Here is a 10,000-nt window from a genome sequence, read left to right as displayed (position 1 = left end):
TTCCTTTTAATTACTTTATGGATTTGCACTCATGCAAAGAAAGCCGGGTTGGTTCTCAGTTACATAACAAAACAAAACCCCAACCCCTTCATCTTCCGAGCACAAGTTGTCTGTCAGAACAGTTGGGGAACTTGCGTGCCCCATTGTATACACACACACACACTCAAACACACATGCAACTCAGTCCAACTCCCAATAAAACGTCCATCTGTACTAGACATTTCACAGCCAGATTCACATGGCCGGCTTAACTCTCTCATAATATCGAGCATCTCCTCCAGCCGAAGACAGAGAACACTGGTTAAATTGATTGGTTGTCAGCGGGCCGATGAATAGCTGGGCTCATTTTGCATTGAGAATACTGATAATTTTTCTGTTTTCTTCCCTGAGCTTTGGGAGAGTTGATGCAGTGATGAGAGAGTCAGAGAGAGAGAGAGAGAGAGAGAGAGAGAGAGAGAGAGAGAGAGAGAGAGAGAGAGAGAGAGAGAGAGAGAGAGAGAGAGAGAGAGAGAGAGAGAGAGAGAGAGACAGCACAGAGAGAGATGGAGAGAGGGACAGACAGAGAGATGGACTGAGAGAGAGAGAGAGAGAGAGAGAGAGAGAGAGAGAGAGAGAGAGAGAGAGAGAGAGAGAGAGAGAGAGAGAGAGAGAGAGAGAGAGAGAGAGAGAGACAGCACAGAGAGAGATGGAGAGAGGGACAGACAGAGAGAGATGGACTGAGAGAGAGTCAGTGAGAGATGGAGAGACAGAGAGAGATAGACAGAGAGAAAGGGTCAATGGGATTTCGCCTTTGTATGAGAAGAATACATCAAGGACGAGGCATTGATTCTCAAAGCTGATTGATCGGCTCGATTGGCTGACATTGACCTAGCATAAGCGATACATGGCCAGTCAAGTGTGTCCCACATTCAGACTTTTCCAATTCTTCAATTTTGTGAGGAAACTCTTGTCTACCACAAAGGTTCCCTTTCTGTTTTTAAAGCCAAAGAATGCTTTTATGGAGGAAAATCCTTGAATGCTCAAGTCAAAGAAACACAGCAGCATTCAGAAACGGCTGAAGCAATTTCAACATGCCTTTGAGTCATTTACCAAAAAATAAAAAGGTTTTTGGTAGGAGCCACTTAAAACCCTGGCGCCTCTGAGCCACAACGGTAAGCTCTGTGTTCGTTCTGCTCCAAAATGTCCGGCGGTCAGCCGCCGCGTTCATTCATTCTGCTCAGAGAGAGATGCCGGGCTAAGTCTTAACAAGAAGGTAATGCAAATTAAGCCAGAATTAATTGCGTTACATGCAGGGGGGGAATGAGGAAGGTGGAAAGACATTAGAGCGGGTCACTTACGATGCTGACAGCAAATCACTGACGTGGCTCTCCTCTGGCCTGCAGCTGGTGGAAGCAGACCTCCAAGTGACCCGGGACATTGAAGGATTCGGTCGGCTCCTTCCTCCACCGTACCAAAGCCAGTGACACTAAATAGAGGACCACACGATCAGCCTATGGTGGGCCGAAAAAATTGCATTCACCAGTGGAAATGAAATATTCTCGGACAGCTTTCGTCAGCACCCATTCTCCCACAGGAGTCTGCTGATACATGCACACCTTAAATAACACCACAACGTGTCTAATTATAGATAATGTATACATTATTTATAATTTAAAATGAAATGTTATAGGACTATCTTTAGCTTCCGGTCTGAGAAAAATAACAATTGCTTTGACAGGCGGAAACAAAATCACAACTCGACAACAACCCCGCAGTCTGTTTTTGTACTTTTCTGCTCGCTGAGTCATCTATACCTTCTAGTATAATGACGGCCCTGTTGCCCCGTGGCTGTAGTGGAGTCGCACTCGCGCCCGGGCAGGTTATTTTTGGAGGGTGAAATGTGTTTTGGTGCTTGAAACCCAAGTGGACAGCAGGCTCTGACAGGAAGGTAAGCTCACCGACGTCCGTGAGTGTCACTTCAAAAAGCCCCGCTTCTGAAAAAACACAAGTGTGTGGACACAGCCCGCATGTAGCCGCTGGACTGGTTTATTTTTAAGTCGAAGGCTGTCAACATTGAAGTTCCCAATGTACTTATAATTGTTAAGGGCCCACTTACATCCCGACACTGTACTTATTGGTTATTCTCAGGCTAGGTAGGACTTAGTCTACGACGTAAACGATCCAAACTGTCTTGAAAGACTTGGTTCAACATGTTACACAAATTAAAGCAATGTCCCTCTGCTTTTTCAAATTAAGGAATGCTCGCACGCATATGTGCATCGGAATTCACACAAACACACACACACATAATTGCTCGGGCCCAAAAAATGTAAACAAGCTCTAAGTAATTATAACCAGACATGGGTTTGTATCAAAGGGTTTGGTACGTGATGTTGCGGCGTTGCGGGCAGGTGTGTGTGCCAAACCTGTTTGTCCCAGGGTCGTCCTGTTCGCTTCACATGTGTTCCCAATGAGTCAACTGTATCCAAACAGTCATTAGCCAGTCTGACTGCAGAGAGAGAGAGAGAGAGAGAGAGAGAGAGAGAGAGAGAGAGAGAGAGAGAGAGAGAGAGAGAGAGAGAGAGCAAGAGAACCGCGTTCGTGACTGTAAAGGAGTGCCCCCATGCTGTGAGGAGTCACTAGCCACAGACCTCCTCATTGCGCTTCAGCATTGAAGCCATTAGCTTCCTGTTGTTGTCAGAGAAGGCGCACGTACTAAGTATCATCGTGGTCTCACAATCGCTCTGAAGAAACGCATGGTAGATAGCAAAGGAGTGCTCTGTTTTGCTTTGTTTTTTTTAAGGATTTTTCAATCAAAGGTTCTCGTGCCGTCCTGGTCGGTGTCTGGACTCAACAGACAACAGGTGGTTGTTATCAAAGAGTCATGGGATTTAGGAGGTGGACTTAATGGATCATTAGGAATGATGAGAGGATCTGAGAGCTTTAGGGGAAAACCGTTTTGGCAAACCGTTGTGCGTGCACAATAAAATAATAATTAATTAGTCGTAGCAAACATACCTTTGATCAAGTGAAGCATCGTCATAAAGGTGCATTTCTAAGCATCTGCACTGTCTAAATGATGTTAGCTGTCTGTCATTTACCAAATGCTTTAGTTTAGCCTGTGTACTTTGCCACACAAATTATTTTTAAGCTGTAGTCGTTTTTGGAGAAAGAACTGTAATCTACAAACATGCTACATCCTGTGAGAAATGCTAACAGGCTGGATAAAACAAGTATAGGTTAGTATATCAAAGCCAGGCTCCAAAAACACCAGAAAGAATGATCAAAGCGTAGATTCTTCCACTTGCTTAGACAGTCAATAATTACCCTTAATTCCCATCCATTGAGCCAACACAGTTTACACAAAGCGACCAAACGTCAAAACACTTTGTTGTCACGCATATTTTTCATCCCCCGTCCCCCTTTTAGTTTTCATTACATTACATTACATTGCAACGATTTTCAATTGTACGGGCTAATTAATATATGCACACACATTCTGTTTGATGCTTAAAGATGTAATAAGGAATGGATATGAAGAACATTATTGGAAAAACTGTGTATATATTGCGTCATCATTGATAGCATTGATGTTTTCAAACGTCTCCTAATGACTCCACTATAAACTGCACTTTGCTCTCAGCAGGGGATGGGGGGTTGCCTCATTATTACTATTATCCAATCAGAATTCAGCATTAGCAGCTTAATACCCGCGGCACGGTGATAGATACGACAAACGGATGGATCGAGTTGTCAAATCAAGCTCCGAACCCTCCAGGCGCGAGAGGCAGAAGCGTCCTATGCTTCAAATGCTACATAAGTTCTGACGAAAAACCAATTGACCGCATGAAAGTAAATTTTTTTATCCTATTGCGATTTGGTTTGTGTGATTGACCTGGGTTTTTGTGGGTTTATGATTGATTTAACCCCCGTAGGAGATGGTAGAGGTGTGCCAAGCGCTTGTCTTTGCTGGCTTGGTCTATCATGCTAGCTGTAGCTCGGTATCATGCTAGCCATGGGTGGTGCTGACACTGACAAGCCCGCCAGACCCCTCCTTGTTCCGGTGTCACTACAGTTTGCGGGCAGTGTGGATGACAGTTTGTATGACAGGAGCGAAAGACATTGACTGAACAAAAGGGAGAGAGTGAGAGAGAGATGGATAGGGAAACAGACAGAGAGAGAGTGGCTAATTGGAGATAATCCAGGACAATGTTTTGGGCTGTGATTTTTTGAGCTGAGCTTGGGTAAGTAAGGAAGCCGATGGTTGGAAACATTTGCTTTGGACACTGCGGTGGACATAATACGAGCAGGGGAATGGGAAATGGTACATATTGGAAGAACACATGTAAGTCATTATAAGAGGGAAATTAAAGATCATACCCGACAGTACCTGGAATCTCCTGGAAGTGATATTTGATCGCCTGGCCTCAAATCTCATAGCCAAAATAAATTCTTGCATGTAATGTCAACTGAAAGGGAATTTCAACAGAAAAAGTACTTATTGTGAATTAAAACCTTATTAACATACCAGAATGAACCCGAGACCAACGGCAACGGAAGACATGGGATCACAATTCCTGATAGAAACGCTGTTTTTCAATTCTTCTCTGTCTGTTCTCCTCTTTGCTCTGCTTTTGGGGGTCATCCAATGGTTAACCAAACCAAACTGCAGCGCCCTTTGAAATGAAATGCAGCCAACTGTTTTTATCAAATTAAAAAGACAAGACAAAGGAATATTTTGAATTTGAAATCCCTAACTCCCCCCTGCAAAAATCCCCATAGTGTTGTGGCAGGTGGTGGGTTTGGAAACGAATGGAGTTGTTGCCACGACCGCAGTAAGCTGCCCCTGCTTCCCGAATGTAAATGGAGACCCACCCTGTAGACCCCGCACCTACAGAAACATCTTAAGTCCCAGACCATTAACACTGGATAAATCTGCCCATCAAATTTCATCCTTGGAAACCAATCCTTATTTTCTTTTGGGGGGGTGGGGGTTTCGCTGTACTATGGGCAGGCCTTGTGGCCTTGTGAGATCGGGACCTAATAAAACAGACTCGAAAAAAACTTCATAAAGGAGGAGATACCTTTAAAATAATAAGATATAAATCTGGCGGACCGCAAAAAGGGGTCTTTTGAGGGTGCAAGATTGCTGTCTCCTACCCCCTGGAAGAAGTTAAAAACATTGTACAGACTTTCTCGTTCATACCCCATGAGAGCTGACTCCATTTGCTCTGGTCCACTCAGCAGATTCCATCCCATTTTCTCATCGATTTACTCCCCCGCCACGCACACGCACGCGCACACACACACGCTCACACACACACACACACACACACACACACACACACACACACACACACACACACACACACACACACACACACACACACACACACACACACACACACACACACACACACACACACACAGACACACACACCGGTACCCCGAGCCAACGCTCTCCAATCTACGCCTTCCCTCTGTAGAAGAGGAGCAAATTAAAAGGCTGACACACTGAGCTATAGTTCAGACTGGGAGAACAGAGAGTGACAACGGGGCTGAGACATCTATTTCTCGCTCCACACCATAGTTCCCAGCATGAGTGAGTAAATTAGTCAGAGGGAAGATAATAAGCTTTAAACGATTGTCCGGTAATACGATAACGCAGAAAGCCGCTGCTGGATGATGGAGCAATTATCGAAACACGTGAAAATGATGATAAATGATTGTCAGTCAAGAGTTCATGTCAATATATGCGTAAGAAGAAGATACGTCGTTTCCATTTCAATTCAACGTGAAGTCTGTGTTAGTTCTAGGCAGGTCACATGTGCAATGCTACCCCTCGTTGGCCATTTCGCTGCATTATTTCATTTCCTTCTCATCCGAACCTCAATGAAAGTCATATCCCCCTAATTTGCAGCTGCCTAATAAGTTACCCAGTCATGTCTGGCCAGGGTTGGGTCAGCATGCTTGGCCAATGGGAACGGCACTCAATGTCAATGTGTGTGTGTGTGTGTGTGTGTGTGTGTGTGTGTGTGTGTGTGTGTGTGTGTGTGTGTGTGTGTGTGTGTGTGTGTGTGTGTGTGAGAGTGTGTGTTAGTGTGTGTGTGGGGTTGGGTCAGCATGCTTGGCCAATGGGAACGGCACTCAATGTCAATGTGTGTGTGTGTGTGTGTGTGTGTGTGTGTGTGTGTGTGTGTGTGTGTGTGTGTGTGTGCGCATGTTTGAATCTAAAAATACATGTTTAAGTTGTTACCATGGTATCGGAATTTATATGAGAAACCAGTAGGAAGAAACGTGTGTTACGATTGATATAATATAATAAGATTAATGTATAATTCATTGTTTATGTATACATTATAAATATAATGTAAAAGTCTGTTCTTTGGAAGTGTAAGTTAACCCACAAGAAAATCTTGGTGGTGCATTACAATAAAAATGGAGCAATCAACAAATACACTTTAATGTACACTTCTATCTTTATTTCAGGCATAACCTCCCCCACATAAAGGGTTGTGTGTGTGTGTGTGTGTGTGTGTGTGTGTGTGTGTGTGTGTGTGTGTGTGTGTGTGTGTGTGTGTGTGTCTGTGTGTGTGTGTGTGTGTGTGTGCGCGTGTGTGATCGTGCGTGCCAGGTGGTATCTTGTTCATGCACTTCCTGTATCAGGTTGGGGCTGACACCGCCACTGTGAGCTAAATGTTTCCTTCCCCGAGCAGCGTAGCGTGTCGGCGAGAGGAGACACCTGGCTTTAGGTGTTCCCTTCCCAACTCGGATCAGCCGATATGAAAAACATCTCCTCAACGGTGTGAACGTGAATTACAAAAATGGTTAAAAGACCCGAGTTTGAGCGCAGACAGGCTCAGCATGGTACCGGATGAGTCTAATTTTTTGTCTTTAAATGCACCATGGAATCGTGTGTAAGCTTCCACTCTTTCTCAAAGCCATGCTGAAAGTTGTCAACCCAGCAAATATCGTTTTTTTCACCTTAGAGAAAGTAAAGTGGGATAGCTGCTGAAATACAATTTCAATGTTTAGTCAACTACGTTTTTTTGTTCTTTGTAGTGTTTGCTTCGGTTATTCAGGAGCTGCATGGTACCATGGTTACCACGGGAACGTCATCGACGCCCTACTCCCCCGAGGTTAATGATGTGATGCGAGCAGAGTTGCATATCTGTTATTTACTGTAAACTCCTAATTAAAAGTAAAGCAATAATTACAATCCGAAATACAGTGACTGTAAAAACCACTCACAAGCACAGACAAAGACGCACACATTCTTCTTCTCTGGTGCATGGGGGCGGTATGCGAGGTATCTAAACAACGCAGAACAATACCCGAGTCAGATCCCAGATCTTTTATCCCTGGATGAATGTGTTCCGGGTTGGACCATGAGCCAAATAGCCGTTTGACGTTCTTCAAATTATCTTTCAGTTTAACACTTTTCTATATCCTATTCATTTTTCTTTCCTACCTATTTTATGACGTCCTACCTCTGTCTATCTCTCTGGTTCCCATGGCAGCAACATAATGCCTCACAACCTTTTAAAGAGTTCAAAAGAAACGTACAAAACCGTAAATAAATAAATTGTTTTTTTTGCACTGTACGGGAGTTCTCAGTGCTCCAGGCGATGGATGGGGCGGAGTCTCTTCTTTGAAGGTTTCTGCCTGTATGCTTTCTGTGTGTTACTAGGTCAGCATTGAACACATGAACTGTCTCTTTTTATCCGCAGAGTCAGCACATGAGTCTGGTCGATGGTGTGTCTGTCTGTGTCTGCTGGTGTGTGTGTGTGTGTGTGTGTGTGTGTGTGTGTGTGTGTGTGTGTGTGTGTGTGTGTGTGTGTGTGTGTGTGTGTGTGTGTGTGTGTGTGTGTGTGTGTGTTGGGAAGGCCAGCAAAGCACTGTGGCTGCTGAAGAATGAGCTGTTCTGTCTGTCTTTCTCTCTCTCTCAATCTGTCTCCTTCTCTCTCATTCCCTCTGTCCATCCCTATATCTAACTCTATCTCTCTCTCTCGCTCGCTCTCTATCTCTCAGCTGATGCTATCTTAATCTATCCTGTCTTCTCTGCTAAGCCACTCCCCACCATACCTCCAATCGCCAGTAAATACGGGTGCTTCATTGTTGACCTTTGTGCATTGGCATGCATGCGCCGTGCGTGCGTGTCTGTGTGCGCGTGTGTCTGTTTATCTGTGTGCGTCTGTGTGCGTGCGTGCTCAGGCTGTTCTGTTGATGGGTTCGGATTTCCATCGACATGTCCTTGCTTGCGACCATATGGAGTCTGAAACTAATAGCAGGCCATCAACAGAACCATCACCCCCCCCGCTCCAAGCTAGCTGCTTATAGTGTTACCTCGTGCTAATGCTGTGCTCACATGGAACCAGGCAGGCGGTCCATGGCACACGGGATATCATGTTATTGGGCGATATAGCAGGACGGTAATGTTAGGTGAGGCCTGCAGTAAACACTGGCAACAGTATGCTATAAACAGTTTAAAACAGTGAAACATTATACAATGCTCTGTGTTGAAATGTACACCCGGACGTTACGTAGCTCCCTATCACAAGAATGGGTAATTATTTATGGACTCTATAGCTAAAGGCATTTCTAGAATAATACATGAAATGTTATTAATGTATTTGATTCCGTTCTTTGTAAACAATGGAACAGTCCCCATAGCAACACAACGTCACGCGTGTTCCATTTTGCCGTCCTCTGCCATTCCGCAGGACTGTTTCTTTGTTGTGACCGGCTGCTGTCTAGCGTTCGCCTGGTTCAGTGTGAAGGCAGCATAAGGGTTCGCTCTCACGCGCGTCTCCCTTTGACTGAGAGCCATCAGCCTGTTTAATATTCTGCTTGTCTTGAAGTATCCTCAAGTCTCTGGAGAGGCATTCGCTCTTCGGCCGATTCCAAATGAGGATTTTCTCTCTCCGTTGAAATATTCAAGCTTTATTAATAAGTATTTTCTATCTCTGTATGTATTATCCCAAAATATATCTATTCATTTATTATTAAATTTCATATTCCCAAATTTCCAGATTAATAACGTAATAGATTAATACAAAATACATACATAAAAAAAAAGAATCGTTCTTTCTAATCAGTATACAACAAAACAGCATAGAGACAAAGTCTTAGCAATCACAACGACAACAACAGCGAATCAGAGCACGGCGTCTGCGCCGGCAAGCCTAAGCCCCGCCCACTCGGCCCGGAGACCAATGACAGAGATAACGGATGCGACGGCGGCACTTAAGTGAGCTAACAGCCAGCATTATCATCCATCAGCTTCGGCCGGGCTGACCTCCTCACAGGGGTACAGGTAAACGAATGAGCAGCACTAAAGACGGCCCTATGCCCAGCCCTGGGGGCCAATGCTGGGGGGGGGGTGGGGTGGGGGGGCCCTCCATGGCGACTGTAATGGCCCCCCCGGCTGAAGAAGGGGTCTAAGCACCACCAACACCTAGCATATACACCTGTCGCTCGTGATTGAACTGGTGATAAACCACTCGGTCCATTAGTGGGGGTGGGGGCGGGGGGGGGGGGGTGTTCTAGTTATTTTTCTTTCACCTCTAAAAGGGAGCGAGCAATGGTGTTTTTTGTTTTTGCCCGTCACCGGACCCTCCGTCATCCCAGGGTGAGTGAGTGGATCTGGGGGGGCTGGAAGTGAGTTGTCAGGCCTGTGGAGGGTAAAAATACACAAGAGGCTCATTTATTTATTTTCACCCAGGTGAACCTCGTCCATCGCGCTGCTCTGACCGTCAGGAAAATAGGAGGCACTACAATAACACTTCCCCTCCGCAAACGTGGGTGTGTGTGTGTGTGTGTGTGTGTGTGTGTGTGTGTGTGTGTGTGTGTGTGTGTGTGTGTGTGTGTGTGTGTGTGTGTAGGTGTTTGTGTGTGTGTGTGCTTGACTTTGTATTGGTTCTTTCTCCGCCCTTCCAAGCAGTGATCCATCTGCCATCCATCTTCTAGGAGGGACTTGGGACAACTCCCAGGCCACATTGACCCCTGCCACACACACCCC

At 45.2% G+C, this 10,000-nt stretch overlaps 1 long non-coding RNA gene across 1 annotated transcript in view; it reads right to left on the bottom strand.

Moving 5' to 3' along the window:
* Positions 1-1,230: 1,230 nt before the first annotated feature.
* Positions 1,231-10,000, bottom strand: part of LOC115555193 (uncharacterized) — an 18,272-nt gene continuing 9,502 nt past the window's right edge. The window contains exons 2-4 of the long non-coding RNA XR_003978840.1: positions 4,508-4,655; positions 1,794-2,488; positions 1,231-1,465 (exon numbers count right to left, since the gene is read on the bottom strand). This is a non-coding gene — a long non-coding RNA (uncharacterized LOC115555193). The remainder of the gene's footprint in view (positions 1,466-1,793; positions 2,489-4,507; positions 4,656-10,000) is intronic.

This window comes from Gadus morhua, chromosome 12, assembly GCF_902167405.1.
Source record: "Gadus morhua chromosome 12, gadMor3.0, whole genome shotgun sequence".
In the NCBI taxonomy this organism is placed as follows: Eukaryota; Metazoa; Chordata; class Actinopteri; order Gadiformes; family Gadidae; genus Gadus; species Gadus morhua.
Note: the sequence above shows the minus strand (reverse complement) of the source record. Positions and strands in the feature narration are given on the sequence as shown.